The sequence below is a fragment of the Loxodonta africana genome, chromosome 24 (genome assembly GCF_030014295.1).
Source record: "Loxodonta africana isolate mLoxAfr1 chromosome 24, mLoxAfr1.hap2, whole genome shotgun sequence".
NCBI classification, from domain to species: Eukaryota; Metazoa; Chordata; class Mammalia; order Proboscidea; family Elephantidae; genus Loxodonta; species Loxodonta africana.
Genome location: NC_087365.1, coordinates 45,989,977 through 46,013,236, shown reverse-complemented (window position 1 = coordinate 46,013,236; position 23,260 = coordinate 45,989,977). Strand labels below are relative to the sequence as shown.

Here is a 23,260-nt window from a genome sequence, read left to right as displayed (position 1 = left end):
AAATTTTTTTTGCTGCCCCCAAATCATGGCCCCTAGTTTGCCTTGGGTGCCACTGTTCAGACTGGACCAGCTGATATGGCCTCTTGTCTCTCTACTTGCTGTCTCTGCCACACCTGACGCACAGTCAACTCCCATCAACCGGGGGTTTTCTAACTTTGCCTGAAGGTGGGCATAGTGGCAGGTTTAGGAGATAGTCTAGTTGAGGATTAAGAGCATAGGTTTTGTAGTCAGAGAAGACACCTCTGAGCTTCAGTTTCCTCCTCTGTAATGGGGATAACCATGCCCACCTGAAAGGGCGGTTGTACAAATGAACAGAGACAACGTTGGGAACCCTGAGCATGGGATTGGAGCATAGTCAGTGTTCAGTTGATGGTCACCAGGTGTCTTCGCTATCTAGTGCTGCTATAACAGAAAGACCACGAGTGGATGGCTTCAGCAAACAGAAGCTTATTCTCTCACATTCTAGTAGGTTTGAAGTCCAAATTCAGTGCATCAGGTCCAGGGGAAGGCTTTCTCCCTCTGTTGGCTCTGGAGCAAGGCCCTCGCCATCAGTCTTTCCCTGGACTAAGAGCTTCTCAGCACAGCAACCCCAGGTCCAAAGGACAGTCTCTGCTCCCAGTGCTACATTCTTGGTGGTATGAGGTCCCCATATGGCTCTGCTCACTTCTCTCTTTTATATCGCAAAAGAGATTGGCTTAAAACACAACCTAATCTTGTAGATTCAGTCCTGCCCCTAATTAACATAAAAAAAATAGCGACCTCTAATTCCACCTCATTAATATCGTAGAGGTAGGATTTACAACACATAGGATAATCATATCAGATGACAAAATGGTGGACAATCGCACAACACTGGGAGTCATGGCCTAGCCAAGTTGACACATTTTTTTGAGGGACACAATTCAATCCACGACACCAGGGTTCTGGACACCTTGATGAAAGGGCTGTGGCCTGCCTCTCTGAGCATCTTTAAAAGGAAGATGAACACTTGTTTGATGGGATATTTTAAGGAATTTTCTACCTGGCAACAAAAGGAGGGAATGAAAGATTTCTTCTGTAGCCAAAGGACATCTCTGGATTTCAGGTCATATGTTGGATTCCATCATTCATCAAATATATAACAAGTCCTTATTCTTCTGGTGAGTCCAACAAGGAAGGTAGCTCAGTATTCAGGCAGGAGTGGACGAAGGTATCACTGGAATCCCATCTCTGTCATGCATTGACTGTGTGACCTTGGACAAAAGTCTCAATCTCTGTGAGCCCCAGTTTCCTCCTCTGTCCGATGGACACACCTAGTAGGGAATGAGAATAAATTTAATCAAACCATCCACCAAGTATGAAAGATCTTTAAAAATTCCCTCCCACAGCCTACTTCCTTTTCAGTGTTAAGGGGGAAGAAACCAAGAAAGGGATTTAGCAGGTCCAGCCTTGGAGCCACCTTTCCTTCTGCTGGCTTCTAAGGTCCAAGTCATCCAGTTAGAGACGTCATGTCTTACAGACTGTCCTTTCTATAAGAAGCTGTTCTCTAGGTAATAAAAGTAATCATGCTAATAGTAATTGCAGTAGTAATAGTTATCTATTGCTGTATAACACATTACTCCAAACCTTCATGGAAGAAAACAATATTTTATTATGCTTACAGATTACGAGGGTCAGAGCACCACGGGAATGGCTTGTCTCTGTTTTACCATGTCTCAGGTTTCGGCTGGAGGACTCAAAGGCTAGGGGCTGGAATCATCTGAAGGTTCATTCACACATATGCCAGTTGGCTGTTGGCTGGCAGCCTCAGTTTCTCCACATGGGCCTCACCATGAGATTTTTGTGTCAGGTCTAATTTGAACTTCAAATATGGCTGCTGGGTTTCAAGTAGGAGAGTTCCAAGAATAAGAGAACCAGGCAGAAGCTGTGCCCTTTTTATGACTTAGTCTTGGAAGTCACATAGCATCACTTCTGCCATGTTCTATTGGTCAGAGCATCACAGGCCCCACCCACATTCAAGAGGCAGTAACATAGATCCCCACTTGTCAGTGGGAAGGGCGTCAGTCACCTTGCAAGAAGAGCCTGTGGGATGTATATTGGTGCCATCATTGGAAAATACCAGTCTACCTCAAGCAGAAATAATTGTTGTTAGTTTCTGAGCACTTACTCTGTAACTGTGCTACACTGTGACCAGCTGACATCACAGGAACTTGGGTTCATTCTCTAAATACTGACTGGAGGCCACTGGGGACAAGGACATACCACAGCCAGAGTCCCTGGGCTGGCTACTCTGCTCCAGAACCAGCTGAGAGGTACAATATTTGATATTAGAGCCAAGATTTCAATCTGGTGGCTCGAATGTAATAATATTATTAATAATAGCAAGTACATATATCATACTGATTATGTTCCAGGAAGGAGCCCTGGTGGCGCAGTGGTTAAGTGCTCAGCTGCTAATTGGAAGGTGTAGCAATTACTATGCTACACCTTTGTCTGTTCTCACAACATCCATGTGATTGACATACAATCATTTTTCCCATTTCAGATGAGGAAACTCAGGAGCACTGAAGTTAAACCTCTTGGCCAGCGTTGCACAATGAACAAATGGCTCAACCAGAATTCGAATATAGCTATGTCTAATGCAGGGGTGACAGATTCAAAAAGGCAATGCAGATGGGTTATTGTAACGATTACGTGAGTTAATACATCTAGGGTCCTTAAAACAGTGTGTGGTACATAGACCAAAAAAAAAAAGTCATTTGCAACTCATGGCAACCTCATGTATTACAGAGTCAAACCGCTCCATAGGTTTTCTTGGCTGAAATCTTTACAAAGGCAGATCACCAGGCCTTTCTTCCGTGGTGCTACTGGGTGAGTCTGAACTGCCAACCTTTAGGTTAGTAGTTGAGCACAAACCACTTGCACCACCCAGGGACCTTCTGCCACATAGTAATTGTAATATAAAAGCAAACCTGTTGCCTTTGAGTCGATTCTAACTCACAGTGACCCTGTAGGACAGAGTAGAACTGCCCCATAGGGTTTCCAAGGAGTAGCTGGTGAATTCAAACTGCCAACCTTTTGGTTAGCAGCCAAGCTCTTAACCACTGCACATATATTAGTGTAATATATATACTTGCTCTTATTAACAATGATATTATTACATTCGAGCCACCAGATTGAAACCTCTGCTCTAATATCAAATATTGTACTCTTAACCTTTCAGCCGGTTCTGGAGCAGAGGGCCCAGCCCAGGGAGTCTGGGCGCGATATACCCCGGCTCCCACTGCATCATTTTGGGCCTTGGGAAATGGACCAGAGTTCCTGTGATGTTAGCTGGTAAGAATCCCCAGGAAAGCTTTTTTGGTCTGAGTACCTCATCCTCCCACACCCAAACCTCAAACGTCCCAGGTGCTCCCTGGCAAACTTGCTCCTCCATCCCAGGTTGTCTGACTCTAGCCTGGCTGAAGCCTTTGGTGAAGCCCGTCCATAATTTGGCAATGGAATCCTGGTGGTGCAGTGGGTAAGCCCTCAGCTGCTAACTTAAAGGTCGGCGGTTGGAACCCACCAGCTGCTCTGCGGGAAAAAGATGTGGCAGTCTGCTTCTGCAAAGACTGCAGCCTTGGAAACCCTACGGAGCACTTTTACTCTGTTCTGTACGGTCCCTGTGAGTTGGAATCAGCTCGACAGCAACGAGTTTTGTTACTGGGCAGGCTCAGTGTCTGGTCTCCAACCTGAAATGTCATGGGAGAAAGTTTCATCACAGCCTGGAATGGGTCCATTGAGGAATGACTTGCTCTTGGGCTTTGCAGGAATGATGGAAGCATGGCCCAGGTGAGAAGTGAGCCCTGACTGCACCCTTCCTGGTTACTTCTCTTTCCATCCCACTGCTTTACAAATTTCAGATCTTTGCATCAAATTTTTGCATTTTTGCCGTAGACACGCATTCTCTGCACTATTTGCTACTTAATACATTTTTCTAAAAGCTGCTTCACTTCATATAGTTAAATGGATTTAATTGACAAAGAGGGTTTTGAAGAAGTCACCAGCATTAATAAAAAGCAAAAATACCTTGCCCTAAGTCAAAAGTAACTGTAAGAATAAATAAAAACAAAGCAATGCTGTCCAATTCCTGCAAAATTGTATTGCCTGCCAGAGGCTCTGACTCTAAAGCCTTCCCTGACTATTACCAAAGGAGATTGTCAGGTGATGAGACTTTCTCCCAAGTGTAATTAAGGGTTAAAATCGACGTAAGGAATAACTTTCACTCTATCTGATTAAATGTTATTATTTAAATGCCATGTAGTACAACATAAAATTATCTTGTGTTTCCTCGCTGGAATGGCTCTCACAGTTTAAGAAACATTCTACCATCCGATTTGATCCCAGCAACAACTGCTCTTTCTCAAACTCTCATCAGAATGTCATCAAGATCTGTCAGCTCAACTGTTGAAATATATCCGGAATCAAATCATTTCTCTCCACTGCCATCATTACTACTTTGGTCCAAGCCACCGTCATCTCAGCCACGGGGATCCTTTTAAATGAAAAGCACACCCACTTAAATGGCTATCATAAAGACGATAATATCAAGTCTTGGCGAAGATATGGAGAAACTGGAACCCTCATACACTCCTGGCAGAGTTGTAAAATGGTGCAACCACTTTGGAAAACAGCCTGACATTTCCTCAGAACGTTAAACATAGAGTTACCAGAAAAAAAAAAAACAAACCATATAACCCACCAATTCCACTTCTAGGTATGTACCCAATGAAATGAAAATGTGTTCATGCAAAAACTTGTATATGAATGTTCATAGCTGCATTGTTCATAATAGCCAAAAGATGGAAAAACTCAAATGTCCATCAACTGATGCGTGGATAAATAAAATTTGCTGTATCCATATAGTGGAATATTATTTGGCCATAAGACGGAAGGAAGTATTGATATATGCTACAACATGGATGAATCTTGCCAAGCAAAAAAAGCCAGTCACAAAGTACCACATATTGTATGATTTTATTTATATGAAATGTCCAGAATAAACAAATTCATACAGACAGAAAGTAGAGTAGTGGTTGTCTAGGGCTGTGGGGTTTGGGGAGAAGTAGGGAGTGACTATTAATGGGGAAAGATTTTGGGGGAGTGTTATAGATTGAATTGTGTCCCCCAAAATATGTATTGTAAATCCTAACCCCATACCTGTGTTGATAACAAACGTGATTATAATCCTATCTGGGAATGGATTTTCTCTGTTATGTTAATGAGGCAGTATTAGTATAGGGTGTGTCTTAAATCAATCTCTTTTGAAATATAAAAGAGCAGACTGAGCAAGCAGCCAACCAAGCAGAGATGGGTGAAGATAAATGCCAAGCCACATGAAGATCACCAAGGAGCCAAGGATCAAAAGCTGAAAAGAGACATGGAGCTTCCCCCAGAGCCAACAGAGAGAGAAAGAATTTCCCTAGAGCTGGTGCCCTGAATTTAGACGTCTAGCCTCCTAAACTGTGAGAAAATAAGTTTCTGTTTGTTAAAGCCACCCACTTGTGGTGTTTCTGTTACAGCAGCGCTACAGAACTAAGTCAGAGTGTGATAAAAATGTTCTAAAATTGATCGTAGTGGTGGTTGCACAACTCTATAAATATACTAAGAAACACTGAACTGTGCACCTTAAATGGGTGAATTGTATTGTATGTGAATTATATCTCGATACAACTATTCAAAAAAAAAATTTAAAGTAGAATTGCCACTTTGCTTAAATCCCCACAGTCTCCCCTCCCCCCACCAACTCCGTGATACTCAACGTAAAGTCCAGAGTCCTTCTCTGGGCCTTCTCTGGTCCTGTGGTCTAGTCACTGGCTATGCTTCTCATCCTATATCTGCTCTCAGGTCCCTTGCTGATTCTAGAACATGCCAAGTTCACTCCTGCCTTGGAGCCATTGCATTTGGGTTTTCCTTCTATAGGGTCGCTATGAGTCAGAATCAACTCCACGGCACGGGGTTACTGGGTTTCTTCCTGGAATGCTCCCCTCACACACCTACAGGACTCATTAGCTCACTTCCCTTTGGTCTCCGCTTAACCTACTGTCTCTCAGTAAATTAAGCAGAGACCAAAGGGAAGTGAGCTAGTGAGTTAGTAAATTAAACACATCGATAAACCAAGAGAGAGTTGTTGGAACAGAACAAGGGAACACTGCGTGGTTTAAGGTCAGAAAATATGTGGTCAGATTTGTATCCTTCCACCATACTTATTCAATCTGTATGCTGAGCAAATAATCCAACAAGCTAGAGTACCTGAAGAAGAATGCAGGATCAGAATTGGAGGAAGACTCATTAAAAACCTGCCTTATGCAGATGACACTAGCTAGGTTGCTGAAAGTAAAGAGAACCTGAAGCACTTACTTACTGAAGATTAAAGGCTACAGCCTTCAATATGGATTACACCTCAGCGTAAAGGAAAAAAAAAAATCCTCACAACTCAACCAATAAGCAACATCGTGATAAATGGAGAAAAGATTGACTGTCAAAGATTTCATTTTGCTTGGATCCACAATCCAGCATTCAAGAAGTCAAACGATATATTGCATTGGGCAAATCTGCCGCAAAAGACCTCCCTTAAGTGTTAAAAGCAAAGCTGTCACTTTGAGGACTAAGGTGCACCTGACGCAAGCCATGGCATTTTCAATCACCTCATATGCACGCGAAAGTTGGACAGTGAATAAGGAAGACCGAAGAAGAATTGATGCCTCTGGATTACAGCGCTGGCGGAGAATAGACCATGAACCGCCAGAAGAACAAACAAGTCTGCCTTGGAAGAAGTACAGCCAGAGTGCTCCTTGGAAGCGAGAATGGCAGAACTTCATCTCACAGACTTTGGACGCGTTATCCGGAGGGACCAGTCCCTGCAGAAGGACATCATGCTTGGTAAGGTAGAGGGTCAGCAAAAAGGAGGAAGACCCTCAGTGAGATGGGTTGATACATAGTGGCTGCAACAATGGGCTCAAACATAGGAATGATTGTGAGGATGACCCAGGACAGGCAGTGTTTTGTTCTCTCGTACATAGGCTTGCTATGAGTTGGAACAGACTCAACGGCACCTAACAACAATGATAATAATTACCTGTTAATGGGTTGCCAACAAGTCCATTCTAACTCATAGCGACCCTATAGGACAGAGCAGGACCCCATAAGGTTTCCAAGGCTGTAATCTTTAGGAAGCCAACCGTCACGTCTTTCTCCCCTTAGGGACTGGTGGGTTGGAACTTGCAACCTTTCAGGTAGCAGCTGAGGGCTTAACCATTTCGCCACCAGGGCGCCTTTATAATAATAATAAACCAAACCCCTTGCCAATGAGTCGACTCAGACCCTATAAATACTTTAATCTTCACATTGTCATTATCACCCATTTTACAGGCTACGAGAAAGGTTAAGCCAGTTGCCCGAGGCCGCACAGCTGGGCAGCCGCGATGCTTAAACCCCGGGTCACGCCGCCTTCGGGCGTGCAGTCCCGGTTCCTCAGTTTCTGTTCCTAACTTTTTCCCAACTTTGCCGGGAACTCGTCCACCTAGTCCCGGGGGCTCAGGCACCACCCTTTTCCCCCGGGAGGAGTAGAGAGAGGGCGGGTCCCCAAGCGCAGTTCCCTCCCCACACCCTCCCCTGGGCTTTAAGCCGGCGTCCGAGGCAGGCGCCGGGCAGTCCCGGGCGCTCAGGCTGATGGCGGTGCTGACGGCAGTGGCCAAGAAGGTATGGAGCGTGCGGCGGCTGCTGGTGCTGCTGCTCACGCCGCTCGTGCTGCTGCCGGTGGTCTTCGCCCTCCCGCCCAAGGTAATGCCTCCATTGCCTCCGCGCCCCCGTCCCACCCCTTCGGCGGCCCGCCACCTGCAGGACCCTGTCCTCCCCAGCCTCTGGAGCGAGAGACCACTGAGGCCCCAGTCTATCAGTTTTATCAGACCTCCTCTACCCTCTCCCCCTCATCTCAGCTGCGCCTTGGAGCCTGAGTCCCACTCGGCCTTCTGGATCTTCTCACTTCTACTGGAAATATTTCTCTTTATTGACTTCTGTGTGCTTGGCACTGTGCTGTGCATTTTGCTAGACAGTCACAGTGAAGGCTAAAGAGTGCCAAGCTGTGTGACCTGGGGCAGGTTACTTAACCTCTCTGAACTTAAGTTTACTCATATGTAAAAGTGGGAGAAATGACAGCGTCACACCCTAGAGTTGTGGGTACTTAAATGAGGCAATATATGTAAATCTCTTAGAACTGTGCCTGGTACACCTTAAGTACCTGATACACATTGGCTGGTTTTATTCTGCATCAGGCCCTTAATATGATGGGGACCTCAAGATTTAATGAGCGGTTTACTAGGGGAAGGTGCAGGGCTAAACTTTGTCTTACACACATCCACTTACTTAATCTGTTCAATGACCCTCAGGGAGAGGGCTATGTACCCCATTATCCTGAGAGAAAACTGAGGCTCAGAGAGGTACCATGACTTGCTCAGAGTCATATAGCAAGTGGCTTAGTGCAGGTTTGATCCCTGATCTGTCAGAATCCAGAACCCAAGCTGTTTCCAGACTCCCAAGGAAAGTAATCCCTCGAAGAATCCAACGTGGTAAGTCGAGGTCAGGAATGTCATTACAAAAATAACACAGATGGGGCTGGAAGCAGGTGGTGCTTCAGGTCCCTGTGGCACCCCTCTGCCCAGACCTTACTGGATACCAGGGTAGGGCGGTAGGCACCTGCAGGAAGAGACAGCCGAACCACTTTAACAAAAGGAAAGAAGATGTGATTTAGTGATACATTACCCAGCACCCCCCAGCTGAGACAGGGAAAATGCGAGAGGTGTTAAGAGAGGGCTGTCTGGAGGAAGAGACCCTCCTTGAGCACAGGGAATGGGGAGGATGTGGAGACACAGCGCCAATACACAAACAAGTTTTTTAGTGTGGAATTTATTTAAGCTATTCGCCTTCCTTGACATGGAAGAAAATAAACAATAAATGCTGGAATACGGATTGTTGTTAGCTGCCGTCAAGTCGGATCCAAACTCATGGTGACCCTATGCACAACGGAGTGAAATGCTGCTTAGTTCTGTGCCATCGCCATGTTTGGGTTGTCAATTCAGTCACTCAAAAACCAGCCCATCCTAGAAACCCTGAGAGTATGGCCCCCAAACACCCTTTCAGCTCAGTAATGAAGTCACTCCTGAGGTTCACCCTTCAGCCAGACTGGACAGGCCCATAAAACAAAACGAGACTAAAGGGGCACAGCAGCCTAGGGTCAAGGATTAGAAGGCAGGAGGGAACAGGAAAACTGGTAATAGGGAACCCAAGGTTGAGAGAGAGAGAGAGAGTGTCGTCATGTCGTGGGATTGTTAACCAAGGTCATAAAATAATATGTGTACCAACTGTTTGAGATACTAGTTTTCTCTGTAAACCTTCATCTAAAGTACAATACAAAATAAAATAAAATGAAAAAAAATTACCCCCAATCAAAAAACAAACACAAAGAAAAACCAGCCCATCGTGGGCCATTAGCTGATCCCAGGGCCTTGGGCCAGTCTCCTTTGGGTTTCACTTTCTTTCCTTGTCTGTATAATGGGGCTGTCACCGGTGCTAGATTCTTGGGATTGATGTGAAGGGCTGAGGCAAGGAAGTCCCTAGCTTTGTGAAGCGTCAGTGGTGGAAGAGTGGGTAGATGAGCCTTGACTGATGACTGATGTCTATAAGGCCCCGGATGGAGCTCTGGGGAAGAAGAGATGAAACACACAGGGGCTCTGTCCTCACAGGGAGGGACGTCTGACAGCTTCTCTCTGCTCTGCCTTGTAGGAAGTTCTGTGAACCCCAGGGCAGATCCAAGTATTATGGTGCCTGAAGTATACACTATTTAGGGGACTATCTTTAAGAAAAAGAATACAGATTTACAAATACAAAATTCAGTACAGGACTTGGGAGGGACTCGGGAGTTTAAGCGTCATTAGCTTCACAGTGAATTGTTTGTGTATGAACCCCAGGAGTGATGCCTGTAACCCCCTGTGATTGCAGTAAGCCCGATTTTAAAAAAGGAAGAAAGAAACCAGTTGCCCTGGAGTAGATTCTGACTCATAGCGACCCCATGTGTTTCAGAGTAGAACTGTGCTCCGTAAGGTTTTCTTGGCTGTGACCAGGCAATCACCAGGCCTTTCTTTCCAAGTGACTCTGAACCGCCAACCTTTCAGTTAGTATCTGAGTGCTCAACTGTTTGTACCATACAGGGACTCCAAGCCTGATAAGTATGGTGTTTTATTGAATGTTTCCTATGCGCCAGGCACCGTACTAAGACCTTCTTGGGCATTGTCTTATAACCTAAAACCTGTGAATGCCAGAACCTGTGGAAGGCAGAAACCTGTCAGAGAAGGAAAATGCAAATATTTTCCACTAAAACGAGTGACAGAAAAGTGGTAAGACTGCACCCTGTCAAAGGCGGAAAACTGAGGAGACCCAGAAAGACAAGGCAGTCTTGTCGAGTTCCGGCTCTCACAAGTTTCACTGTATCACCTCCACAAGAACTGAGGAGGCAGCTGCCACTAGCATCCCTCTTTGACAGGTGAGGAAATGGAAGCTCAGAGAAGTTAGGTGACTTGCCCAAGGTCACACAGCTGGTATGAACGCAGAATGCAGAGTCTACGCTTTTAACCACTGTGCTTACAATCCGTCCATAGTTATAATTCAGTAAGAGCCACTTCTTGTTCCCTCTTGTTCTCTGGTGGGGGCCCTTAGAGAGGCCCTAGTTGTCACTGGCTCTTTAAGTGGTTGATAAACCAGGGCTTCTCAGGAGGTAGGCTCTGCTGCTTAAAAACCTGTTGCCATTGAGTCAGTTCTGACTCATGGTGACCCCAAGTGTTTCAGAGTAGAACTGTGCTCCATAGAAGTTTTCAATGACTGATCGTTACAGAAGCAGGTTGTTAGTCCAGTCTTCCTTAGCAATGCTAAGTAGAAAATCTGGGGCCACCAGTACAGCTGGTTCTGTACATAGGGGTTCCCAAAAGCTTTTGCAAATTTTCCGGATATCAGCTCAGGAAGGATGTTTAAGATGCTTGGGCACTCGCCATTGGCCATGTGGCCTGGAGTGAGGGATTCCCCTTTTTGGGTCCCGGTTTCCTGGCTTGATGGTGTCTGAACAAGAGCGCTGTGGCTCTGCTGTTCCTGGAGTCTGTGTGGCTGAGAGGATTGGCTCTCGGTCACCTGTCCCCTGTGGCTGGTGAGCTGACCCCAGGGGCGGATGATCCAATACGCAGGGCAAGCACGGTGCTTACCAGATCATCTGAAGTGGACAATTTCACGTTTTTCACCTCATCAAAGATTCTGCTCTAGGTATGGCTGGCATAGGTCTCTCTCCCAAACCCACAGCACCTTCCTACAGAATCAAAGCTTCTTTTGAAACGTACAGCCCCTGATGGGGGCAGATGTCCCAGGAAGCAAGGTAAACACAGGTTTACACGTGCTTATTTACTAATCCGTAATGAACAATTTCACATGTGTTTCTAAGAGACATGGTGAAACCCATCTGAAATTGTTCACTACAGATTAGTAAGTAAACACAAGTAAGCTCGTGCTGTACTTTGCTTACTGGGTAATCTGGCCCCAGGGAGGCTGGGGGCAATCTGCGGGGGTGAGAGGGGAGGGAATTTTTACGTTCTGTCCTCCTGGCTCAGGAATGCTGCCAGCAGGGATGGTAAGGAATGGGATGTAGTTCTGGAATGCTGCAATTGCAATTTCCAGTGTCACTGGGGATCCCAGCTCTTTCTACAGAGTGCCAGAGGCTGGGGAAGTCAGGATGCTGCCAGAGGGACTGTCCCCAAGTTTTCCAAATAGCCATCCTGGGAGATGGAGGCTTGGGAGCGGCCTTGGGTAGCTAATGGGGACAGGACGGACCTGTTAAAGCAGGGCTGCAAACAAGCACCAGCCCCATGCATTTACAGAGAAGTCTGGCCCACTTTCCTGCCTTGGGCTCACTGAGAGCAGCTTCAGCTAAATTGGCCATCTGGCCAAGATGACATCTTAGAGCGGCACTCACAGGATGTGTTGACAAGGAGTTTGGAGGCGCCCTGAGCAGAGCTGCTGCAGAGTGTTGTGCAGGCTGTTGACTGCACAAGAGACCTTGAGGAGCCAGGCGAGACTGAAGCAACCTGCAGTTTACATGCCAATCTGTGCCCCCCTTCCCCTCCCCCAGCAGGGCTGGATCCACCAGAAGGAAGGGCCTCTCTTTCTAATTAGCACTGAGGTGTCACATAGGCTAGCCGCAGACCTAGTCCTGGGTTGGCAGATCTTCTGAGAGATGCTCAGAGTCCCACTTTCTTGCATGTGTCTAATCGTTGAGGTGAGAGGTTAGAGGGGACATTTAAATGGATGACCAGGAAAATGTCCATTCCATTCTCCGTGTTGAGGCTTTGGAATCAGAACCGGATTCTCATTCCACCAACTTGCTCTATGACCTTGGACAAGTCACTTCTCTGGACCTCAGTTTCTTTATTTAAAAAATGGCAACAATAATATCCTCCTCCCTGGGTGGTTCTTTGGGCTCAGTGAAATCATAGATCGTGCCTGCACCATAAATTCCTGCTTTTTCATTCAACGCTCAAGGGACGTATTAGCTTTCCCATTTTGCAGATGAGGAAACTGAAGCTCAGAGAAGTTAAATGGTGGAAAGAACAGGGGCCTTAGAGTTAGTCAGATCTGGGTTTGGGTCTTGGATCTGACATGGTGGACAGAGGAGCCTGGGCTGGAGACTTAGCATCTCTGAGCCTCGGTTATGGATGGTTTATTCGAAGGTATGGGAATTGCCCAGGGTGGTGTCCCGCATATAATGAGGGTGTATGATAATAAAAGCACATTTATCATGTGCTGTTTTAAGTACCTTCCACATTTTAGCTTATTTACTCTTCACATCTTCAGCCTTATGAAGTAGGAACTATGGTTAGCTCCATTTTTACAGATGGAGGAAAGTAAGACACACAGAAGTTAAGTGAAGTTCCTAAAGTCACACAGCTACTAAATATTTCGTTCACTTCTTTTCCCTTCTTGATTCTGGATTTGAGGAGACAGGGTGGCCAGGATTCGGAGAGGCCCCTTGAGTCTTTCCCTAATATGGGCTTCCCAGAAGAAAAAAAAATATGTGATTCCATCTATGTGGATCCAGCACCTTCTCTGGCCAGATACTGCCCAGTGCTTTTAATTTGCATTATCTCATTGAACCCCAGAGAGCTTGGACAGGGAATTTGTTCACCCAACCCATTGCTGTGGAGTTGATTCTGACTCATAGTGACCCTATAGGACAGGGTAGAACTGCCCCACAGGGTTTCTAAGGCTGTAATTTTTTACAGAAGCAGACTGCCATATCTTTCTCCCACAGAGCCGCTGCTGGATTTGAACCACTGACCTTTTGGTTAGCAGCTGAGTGCTTAACCACTGCACCATCAGGCCCCCCAGAATGGGGTAGGGTCTGATCTTGTTTTCATCATCCTAAAACCATTCATGTCATTTTTTGTCAGATCTCTGTGCCACTCAGTACTATTTACTTAATTACATACCTTTTACTTACTCATTTTTTAAATATTAATGCTTTAACTCCCCCCCCTCCGCCTTTTTTAACTTAAATACGTTGACTTAAAAACGAAATTTTATGCTGGTGCCATGTATGGAAAATGAGGGTCACGAATGATTAATAGAGGAAAAGTATAGCGATCAACAAAATATCCAACGTTGCTTAATTCTGGCTATATACTGCTTACCGCCTGCTTGAAGCCGAGGGCCTGAAACTGCCCTCTATTACGAAGGGAGGGAAATGGTCAAGGAAGGCGCTGAAGACAAGCTAGTACCAAACTGAGGCTTTCTTTTGGAAGCAATCAATAGGAGGGAAGACTCAGAAAGGGAGAAACCTCAGTGTTCTTTATTGTCCTTCTGTATATGATCCAGAGTCTTCTGAAAGTGGCCTCTTCTACCTCAAGAAATGTTGGACTTGTAGCCTGGATATGCACCTTGGCTAGGGATGTACTAGGTTGGCTGCTAGTCCTGGCTCCTCCTTACAGGCTGAGATGTCGGGCAGGTCCTTCCCACGCAGAGCCTCGGTTTACCCATCTGTAAAGTGAGGGGACTACGTAGATGACCTTCCTCCAGCCATAACACTTGGGCTATTAAATAAAAGAAGTCTCCTGGTATTTGATAGGCTGATGTCCTAATGTCCCCCAAAGATGTTGACACTCCAATCCCTGGGACCTATGAGTGTTACCTTGTATGGCAAAGGGACATTGCAGATATGATTAAGTTAAGGACTTGAAATGAGGTGGTTATCCTGCATTGTCTCGGTGGGCCTGATGTAATCACAAGGATCCTTATAAAAGAGGGATGCGGGAGGAGGCAGAGTCAGAAGGCAATGTGATGACAGAAGCAGCTGGAAAGAAGCAATGTGACGTGGGGCCACGAGCCAAAGAATGCAGGTGGCCTGTAGAAGCTGCGAAAGGAGTGGAACAGCTTCTCCCTTAGAGCCTCCAGGAGTAGCCAGCCTTGACTTTAGCACAGTGAAAATGACTTTGTACTTGTGACCTCCAGAATGGTGAGACAACAAGTGTTTTTTTTTTTTAATAGTACTTTATTGTGTTGAAGGTGACGTTTACACAGTAAATGAGGTTCCCATTTAACAATTTCTACACAAATTAGTCAGTGATATTGTTTACATTTTTCACAATGTGTCATTCTCATTCATCCCATTCTGGTTGTACCATTTCTAGTACTCTAGTTTCCCTGCCCCCTTACCTTCTCTTCTTTGCTTTATTTTATTTAAAAAATCACATTCATGAGACCAGATGGTCAAAAATTACCATTTTTGACCATCTGGTCTCATATAGATGATTTTTAAAAGGAGCTCATTACTCATAGGTAATATTCTTTATTTTACGGGCCAAACTGTTATTTAGCTAAAATGTGGCCTCAAGGGATAATCTCAGTTTAAGGCTTAAGGGGTATCTCAGGGTGATAGTCTCAGGGCATCCTCTAATCTCAACTGCTCTAACAAGTCTGGACTTTTTAAGAATTTGAGTTCTGTTCCACATTTTTCTCCCATTCTCTCAGGATCCATCTATTGTGGCCCTGATCAGAACAGTCATCAGTGGTAGCCGGGCACCATCTAGTTCTTCTGGTCTCAGGATAGATGAAGCCATGGTTCATGTAGACTGTTAGTCCCGTAGACTGTTTTCTTCTTTGAGTCTTTGGTTTCCTTCTTTCACTTTTATTCCGGACTAGTAGAGATCAATAGCTGTATCTTAGATGGCTGCTTGCAAGCCCAAGTGAAGAAATTTTGTTGTTTTAAGCCACTAAATTGGAGGTGGTTTGTTACAGCAGCGATAGGAAATGAATAGACAGCAGTACTGCCACACTGGGTCAGGTCTCCCAGGAAGGGTTTGGGAGGCTTAGCCGCATATCTGCCTCTGAATTCTGACACAGTAATTGTCCACGTTCACAGATGTGCCCTGTCACATGGGCCTCTAGTTCCTGAGATACAAAGCCTCCTGAGTGTGGCCCTGTCCTGGCTTGAAGATGTTGACCCAGTTCACTCTGGAAACCATCAGAGGCTAATTCAAAAGCTGAGGTGGGGCCTGTGGGGAAGGCCCAGGGACAGGGACAGGAGGAAATGGTAGGAGCAAAAGCCCAGAGGTAGGAATAGTCTTGAACAGAAGGAGGAAAGAGTCTGTCTTCTCAACTCTTTAGACGCAGACTTCTTGTGCACACTGACTCAGGAGGGCAGAAATCAGTGAAAGCAGCCACTGATGGGGCACCTGCTAAGTGCCGTCTGTGGTGCTGGGTGCTTTACATATATTTGTAGCCAATCCTTACAAAATCCCTAGATAGCAGCCCAAGAGGGAGCAACCAACGGTCAGAGCAGTGGAGTGACCTACGCAGTCAAGGTCACCCTGCTGGTAAGTGGAATGTAACATGAAATCCATACTCCTGGCTGTGGCCGGTCCACCAGTCCCACTTTATCTCTCACATAGTTCTCTCTCACTGTGCGCCAGCCTCATTGGCTTCTCTTGGTTCTTCAAACCTCCCAGGCTTGTTTCTGCCTCAGGGCCTTTGCACTTGCTATTCACGTTTCCTGGAACGCTCTTGCCTCTGATCTTCCACAGCTGGATCCTTTTGGTCATTCAGGTCTTAATGTCAATGCCACCTCCTCTGAGAAGTCCTCCTTGATTATTCTTTCTTAAGTACACTTGTCCTTCTCACCCTGCAAGTTGCTCTCTAGAACAGCTTCCTGTTTTATTTCCTCCAAGACATTTATCCCAATCAGAAAGGATCATTTATTTGTTCAGTGTTGGTCTCCCTGGCTAGGCTGTGAGCTCTGTAAGGGCAGGGCCCATGTCTATCTTGCTCTCTGCAGCAACCCCAGTGCCTACAGCAATGGCTGGCACAGAGTAGGTACTCAGTAAACAAACGTGGAATGGCTGGATTTGAATTTGAACCCAGGTCTCTCTGACTTTAGGGCTTGTGCACTAAGACCCCAGACTGCTTTCCAATCGTGGAATGTTTGAGCTGGAATCAGGATGCCCACCCTTTTGCTTTTCAGGGAGAAAGACCTAGGCCCAGAGGGGGTATGGAGGGACTTCCCAGCCTCTCCCAGCTAGCTGGTCACAGAACCCTTATCTGTCCCATGTGAGTGCTCTCTCTGCACACCAGATTTGCCCATTGCCCCATCCAGCAGTGGGCACCCAGACCTCTGGGCCTCAAAGCCTTTCCTCTGAGGCCCAGCCAACTTTCCGCTTTCCCGGTGCTCCTGCCAGGTGTGTAAACAGGCCTTGTGATTCTTGGGGATGCGGCGGGGAGCAAGATCACATTTCCTGACCCAGCCGAACAGGACAGTGCCCTCTGGACTGAGAGCAGCTGGAGAGCTGCTTTTCTGGCACCCCCATCCCCCCGACCTTGAAGACACAAAGTCGACACCTCTCTAGGGCCTGGAACAAGTCACAAGCATATGCCCGAATCATTCTCTCTTCAGCAGAGATACATCAGGGGACGTGGGAAGACACACGCATAAGGCCACACCATTTCCTAGCAAGTCATTTCCCTCCCCTGAGCCTCGAGTTCCTCACCTGCAAAATGGGCATAATGAGACCCGCCTGCTGGGAAGATGAGCCGATTAGAAAGAAGTAGGTGCTCAATGAAGGGCTGTTGCTATTGCCTGCAAGATAGGGATACCAGGCTCTCTGCTGTACTTGTCTCTGGAGATCACATGGAGAGGGGCAGCCAATGGGAATGAGCCTATAGGTGCTGGTCACCAATACACAGAGCATAAGAAGGAACCCCAGCTGGTAAAGACACTGGAAAAGGGGTAGGGAGGCCAGCACGCCAGCCCTGGTGTGTTTCCTTTCCTAGTTCCCTTTGCTCTGCTGTCCTGCGGGGACCTTGTCAGCAGTCTGAACTGAGAGAGGAATTTGATTTCAACAGTGTTAAGCTCCCCTACAGGAAAGTGCTGGCCTCTAGGAGGCTGCAGGGAGAGAATTCAAGTTTGTCGAGATCTTGGGCCACCTGCCTCTTTTCTGCCCTTTCCTTCAGTCTCCAAAAGTCTTTGTGAAAGCCATGGCCAACCTCTCTGTAGCACCTACTAAGTGCCAGGCAAAGTCTTAACGTACTTTACGTGTACAGCACTTGTTAGCTTATTTACTGCTCATCACGGCAGGTGCTGTTACTCTCCCCACTCACAGATGAGGAAACTGAAGCACAGAGTGGTTCAGTCATTTGACCAGGTCACACAGCTCTGAAGTGGTAGAGCGGTGATTCGAACCCTGGTACTCTGGCTCCAGGGCCTGTGCTTATATCCGTGCTGCGTGACGCAGGGGTGATGGACCCATTTTTTGTAGGAGGGGGCCGAGACTCAGAGGGTTGAAACCACTTGCCCAGCATCTCACAGCTAGTGAGTTAGTAGGGGTCCTGGGATTCGAGCCTTGGTCTGTTTGTTGAAAGCCTAGGTTCTTCACAGTTGGTGAAGGCAAAGGAGAGACAGAGAGGTTGTGCTGGATGGGATAGAAGGAAATCAAGGAAAGCTTCCTAGAGGGGATACATGTCACTCAGACACTTTAAATAGTCATTTGGAAGTCTGGCGGAGCTCTCCGGAGGCTGAGCATGGTGGGTAGGAGCTGGGGCTTGGCAGCTTGGGTTCAAATCCTGGCTTTTTAACAAGCCGTGTGATTTTGGACTAGTTATTTAACTTCTCTGTGCCTCAGTGTTTTCTTCACCAGGAAAGGGGTATGATGATAATAGTGCCTCACACTGTTGGTAAGATGATGCTCATAAAGTACTCAAAACATGTTGGCTACCTTCATGGGCAAAGCACCTACTGTATTTCAGGTCCTGGAGGAAATGCTTCAGATCAGTGGTTCTCAAGCAAGCCTGTCCTCAGAGGACATTGGGCAATGTCTGGAGGCGTTTTGGGGTGTCATGACTGGGAGGGATGCTATTGGCACCTAGTGGTAAGGCCATGGATGCTGTTAAACACTCTACAACACACAGGGTAGCCTCCACAAGAGAATTTTCTGGAGCCACATGTCAGTAGTATCAAGGTTGAGAGCCTGCCCTAAATGCATTCATTCCTTTGATCTTCCCGGTAAGCCTGTGAGGCAGCACTATGAGGAATCCCATTTTGCCAGTAAGGACAGCAAAGCCCAGAGAGGTGAATGACTTGTCTGTGGGCACACAGCTTGGCCACAGAGGGCCTTGCAGGACTGAGAGGACTTGAAAATGGAGTGTTCCAGGCAACACAAAGGTGGTTACCTCTGGTCCCTCAGCCCTGCTCATAGCCCAACTCTAGGCTCTGCTGGACTGAGCTGACTGGGCCCCTCTGCCCTCTTGGCTCCCAGTGGGCTGAGAGTGGCTGCCTCCCCTTTGTTGGGAGAAATAACAAGAGAAGCCTTTGTTGGCCGCCACCCACAGCCCCACTTGTTCCCTGTGGCCTTTTGACATGCTGCGTGCACCAATTTCTCCTGATAAGCCGCTTTCCTGAAGGCTCTGGAGGCCTGGGGTGAGGGGCCCTCAAGGAAAATTCTGATGTCTCTAAGGTATGGCAGATATGGCAGGTGTCCGGGTACCACTTGAAGGAAGGGCGCCACCAAGCAGTTAAAACTAATACTTTCATATTTGCGTGCCCCCATGGGTCAAGGCAAACTGTGCGATCTTGCTCTGCTGAGAAGAAAAAGAAGAAACCGAAAAAAAAAAAAAAAAATGACTGAGCACATCACAGACCAATGTTCATCACTGAAAGCAAGGAAGGTGTACCTGTCATTTTCACGTAGTGCCATAATAGGTTAAGGAAAAGATTAATGAGCTTGACCTGGATTTTTGAGCGATATTATGGTACAGTTATCTAAAAGATGGTGTCAGATGTTTGGATAGGGGTGCAGAGGCATAGTGGCAGGCAGGCAGAAGGGGGCACTTGCCCCAGGGCACAAGTCCAAGGGAGCACCAGAAGAGGCGTGGAATGACATTTCGAGGCTCCACAAATGTCAGAGGCACCTGACTAAGGCAGCCGTCCGGGAGAGGGGAAGGCATTCTGCTGAGTGTTGCCACTTTTAGCGTCTGTTCATCTTCAAATTAGAGGGAGGGGCGCAATTTAAAGATTGCCCCTGCATGCTATTTACCCTCTGTGGCTCCCCAGGGCACAATTTCACTGCTTGCCAATAGACACTGTTTTCCATAGGTATGCCTCTGCCAGATTTCCCTGGAACGGGCTGGAATCCAGTCAGCAAAACCTCTGATAGCTCCCCAAACAGGGCCTTTTACAGGCACAGAGTCCAAAAACAGACGTGTAGATGATTTATCGAGACGTATGGCCTGAGGACGGTGGGGTGGGTTCTGCAGATGTCTGGGACTAGAACCCTGGAGTGTCCAGGACTGAGGGAGCCTGGCAGAGGCCTGATGTGGTACCTTGCCATGGCCCAGCTCTTGCCTCTGCCTGGGAGGGGTGCGGGAGACTAAGGCCGGTTCTAAGAGGGCCTTCTCACCCCCACAAATGGGCGGTCAACCTGGGAGACCTGGCTCTGTTTCCTGCACCTGCTGTTTTTCTTGTTCTGGGAACCCCTTCAGGCCTTGGCTTTCCTCCTCTCAAAAAAGGGCTGCCTCCCCTGGCCTGGTGCGTCCCCCAGAGTTACTTTCTTGGGGGCAGTATTGTGAGGGTATGGATTCTAGCACCAACTTCCGGGACTTCATTCTTGCTCTCCCACTTCTTGGCTGTGTGACTTCAGGCAAGTTACTTAGCCTCTCTGGGCCTCAGTTTCCTCCTCTGTAAAATGGGGATAATGATAGTACCTATCTCATGGCGGGGGGGAGGGTTGTGAAGATTGATTCATATACCTGCTTTAGGTATATGAATCAATCTTCACGACCCCCGCCCCCCGCCATGAGATAGGTACTATCGTTATACCCATTTAAGGTACTCTTCCAGCTTCTACCCATTACTTAATTCCAAAACCACTTCCACATTGGCATCTGTTAGAGCAACACCCCAAACTCTCAGTACCAAACTATATCTTAGTTACCTAGTGCTGCGATAACAGAAATACCGCAAGTGGGTGGCTTTAACCAACCGAAGTTTATTCTCTCACAGTTCCAGCAGGTTCGAAGTCTGAATTCAGGGCGTCAGCTCCAGGGGAAGACATTCTCTCTCTGTGGGCTCTGGGGGAAGGTCCTCGTTGTTAATCTTCCCTTGGGCCTAGGAGTTTCTCAGTGCAGGGAGCCTGGATCCAAAGGATGAGCTCTTCTCCTGGCTGTTCTTGCTTGGTGGTACGAGGTCCCTCTCTCTCTGCTCGCTTCTCTCTCCTTTTATCTCTTGTAAGATAAAAGGTGATAAATGGAATAAACGTATGAAGGGAGCCCCGGTGGTGCAGTCATTAAGAGGTATATGAATATCTGACATGCAGTAGGTACAGTAAGTACAAGGTAAATGTTTGCTATCATTATTATTTGTATTTTCTGCATTCTGCTCAAGAAGTTCTTTGTAAGGGGTGGGGCTTGCTCCTGAATCCTCCTCGCCTCCTCCGTTCCTCACTCTGGGGGTTCTCTGAGCCTCTTTTTCCTCACCTATAAAGTGGGATAGAGTTCATCTCCTAGAAGCTGCTGGAGATTAAATGAGATAGTGCTTGCTCAGAGAAAAGCCCAGTGAAATTTCCTTTGTTATTCTTATTCTTGGACCAGAGCCTAAAGCCCAGGGGCCTGAGAAATGAGGGATTGTGGGCAGTGGAGCTCTTGTCAAAAGGTGCCACAGTCAGGCCCCAGCTGCACGGGCCAGCTTACCCATCACTCACCGAGTTTCCCAACCATGCACCTCCAGGATGCCTGAGGCAGGGTCAGCTGGACCAAAGGAAGGATGAGATGATAGTAAACCATAGAGAACTGCAAATCTCAGTGCCCAAGAGGGGTTTGGCAAAGCAGTGGGAGCACAGGATGTGGGCTAGATGATCTGGGATGGGTCCCAGCTGACCAAGAACTTGCTCTGCAAGTTGCAACAAGGTACATCCCTCTCCAGCCTTGGTTTCTTCATCTGTCACATGGGTCTGCCTGCCACACAGGGCTGTGTACAGGAACCAGGGAAACCAAACACTTTGTAAACCAAAAAAAAAAAAAAACCAAGCATTATACAAACAATAAAGTGCAAATAGAGACCCTGCCCATCTTGGTTCCCAGTGTACCACCTATGCCTGGCACATAGTAGGTGCTTAAAAAGTCTGTCTTAAATGAGCATGGGATCAAAATGCATACTTCTTCGGTGTCCCCTGTGTGTCAGTCACGCATACAGTGATTGATACATTCATTTAACAAATGTTGGACAGCTACTATGTGCTAGCTACTGTTCTAACCAAACTGTCATAAGCCCTTGCCCTTGTGGAACTGGCACCACTGGGTAAGTCTGAAGCACCAACCTTTAGCTTAGTAGTTTAGAGCAAACCATTTGCACTACCCGGGGGCCTTTTTGGGGGGGGAGGGGCCTTTTCCAGATGGGGAGATATTCAAAAGCAAACACACAAGTACACCAGATGGCGATGCGTGCTGGAGAGAAAAATAAAGCTGAGAAGGGGACGGGGAGTCAGGGGGTAGTGGAATTGTAACGAGTCAGGATGGCTTCATTGAGAAGGGAATATTTGAACAAATAGCTGAAGGAGGTGAAGGAGTGAGCATTGAGCATACAGGGAGGAAGAACATTCCAGCCAGAGGGAACAGCAAGTGCAAATGTCCTAGGGTGGGAGAGCATCGTGGGTGTTCGAAAAACAGCAAGTGAGCTTCTTGGGTCCTCCTGACAGCCCTTCACAGGAGCCGTTATTATTCCCATTAGTCAGAGGAGGAAACTGAGGCCCAGAGCCAGGAGACTAAGCTGTGGTCCTTGGGTCACAAAATGACAGCTGAAGAGCCAACAGGGGATCCCTTCAGCCGGGATTGTACTTCAACCAGGGAAGGGCTCCCAATGATCCAGGAGGGGCTGCGGGGGGAGGGGGTGGATAAGCCTTGAGGGGGAGCTTTAGGTGTGCCATCCCTACCTCGATGTTGGGAGCTGAAGGACCCATTGGACACATGGCGAGACTGAGATCCAGAGAGGGGAAGGACATGCCAAGGTCACACAGTGAGTCAGCCCCTTTTCTGGGGCAATGTGTTCTGTTCTCCTAGAGTCAGGCCACTGGGGGCTCCTGGTCCAGCCACAGCCCCTGCCCCACCCCCACTGACCTGCTGGGTTCGTGAATGATTAGTGAGGCCAGGCAGCCTGGGGTGTGAGCGGACCCAGGAACACTTTTAATGAGTGCCTCCAAGGACTTCAAAAAGTCATAACACCTTCTAATGAGTCCAGGGGCTAATACCCCCCCGGAGGCTGAGGGGAGAGGTGAAGGCTGAGGGGGGAGGTAAAGGCTGAGGGGGGAGGCGGCCTGACCTAGAGGTCTCCAGGAGCAAGCCACCCCCTCCACCCTCTCCTCTTTCCCCCACGTGTCTTGCAGATGGCCCCTAGCTGCTTCTCTGTGTATTTTGAGGGGGTGGGAGGAGGGAGCCCTGAGTTAAAAATCAGAGGCCAGACTCTGGGCTGCCTCAACTACTTCCCCCGGACTCGTCCTGGGCTTGTCTCTAGCTTAACCCTCCACGCCTCAGTCTCCCCTTCCGGAAAGGGGGCACACTCAAATCAGCTGTGCTTATCCTCGGGGATGAACAGACCCCAAGATGCTGTAAAACTGCCTGCAAAAGCATTGATGAGGGTTTGTCCTTTCATTCCTCACCTGTCCTTTCATTTTCTCAT

The 23,260-nt window shown here is 47.4% G+C and overlaps 1 protein-coding gene across 1 annotated transcript in view; it reads left to right on the top strand.

Moving 5' to 3' along the window:
* The first annotated feature begins 7,716 nt into the window (after window positions 1-7,716).
* Window positions 7,717-23,260, top strand: part of SLC13A3 (solute carrier family 13 member 3) — an 85,483-nt gene continuing 69,939 nt past the window's right edge. Inside the window, exon 1 of the mRNA XM_003411754.4 lies at window positions 7,717-7,800. The gene's annotated coding sequence lies outside the window, so the exon portion shown is untranslated. The remainder of the gene's footprint in view (window positions 7,801-23,260) is intronic.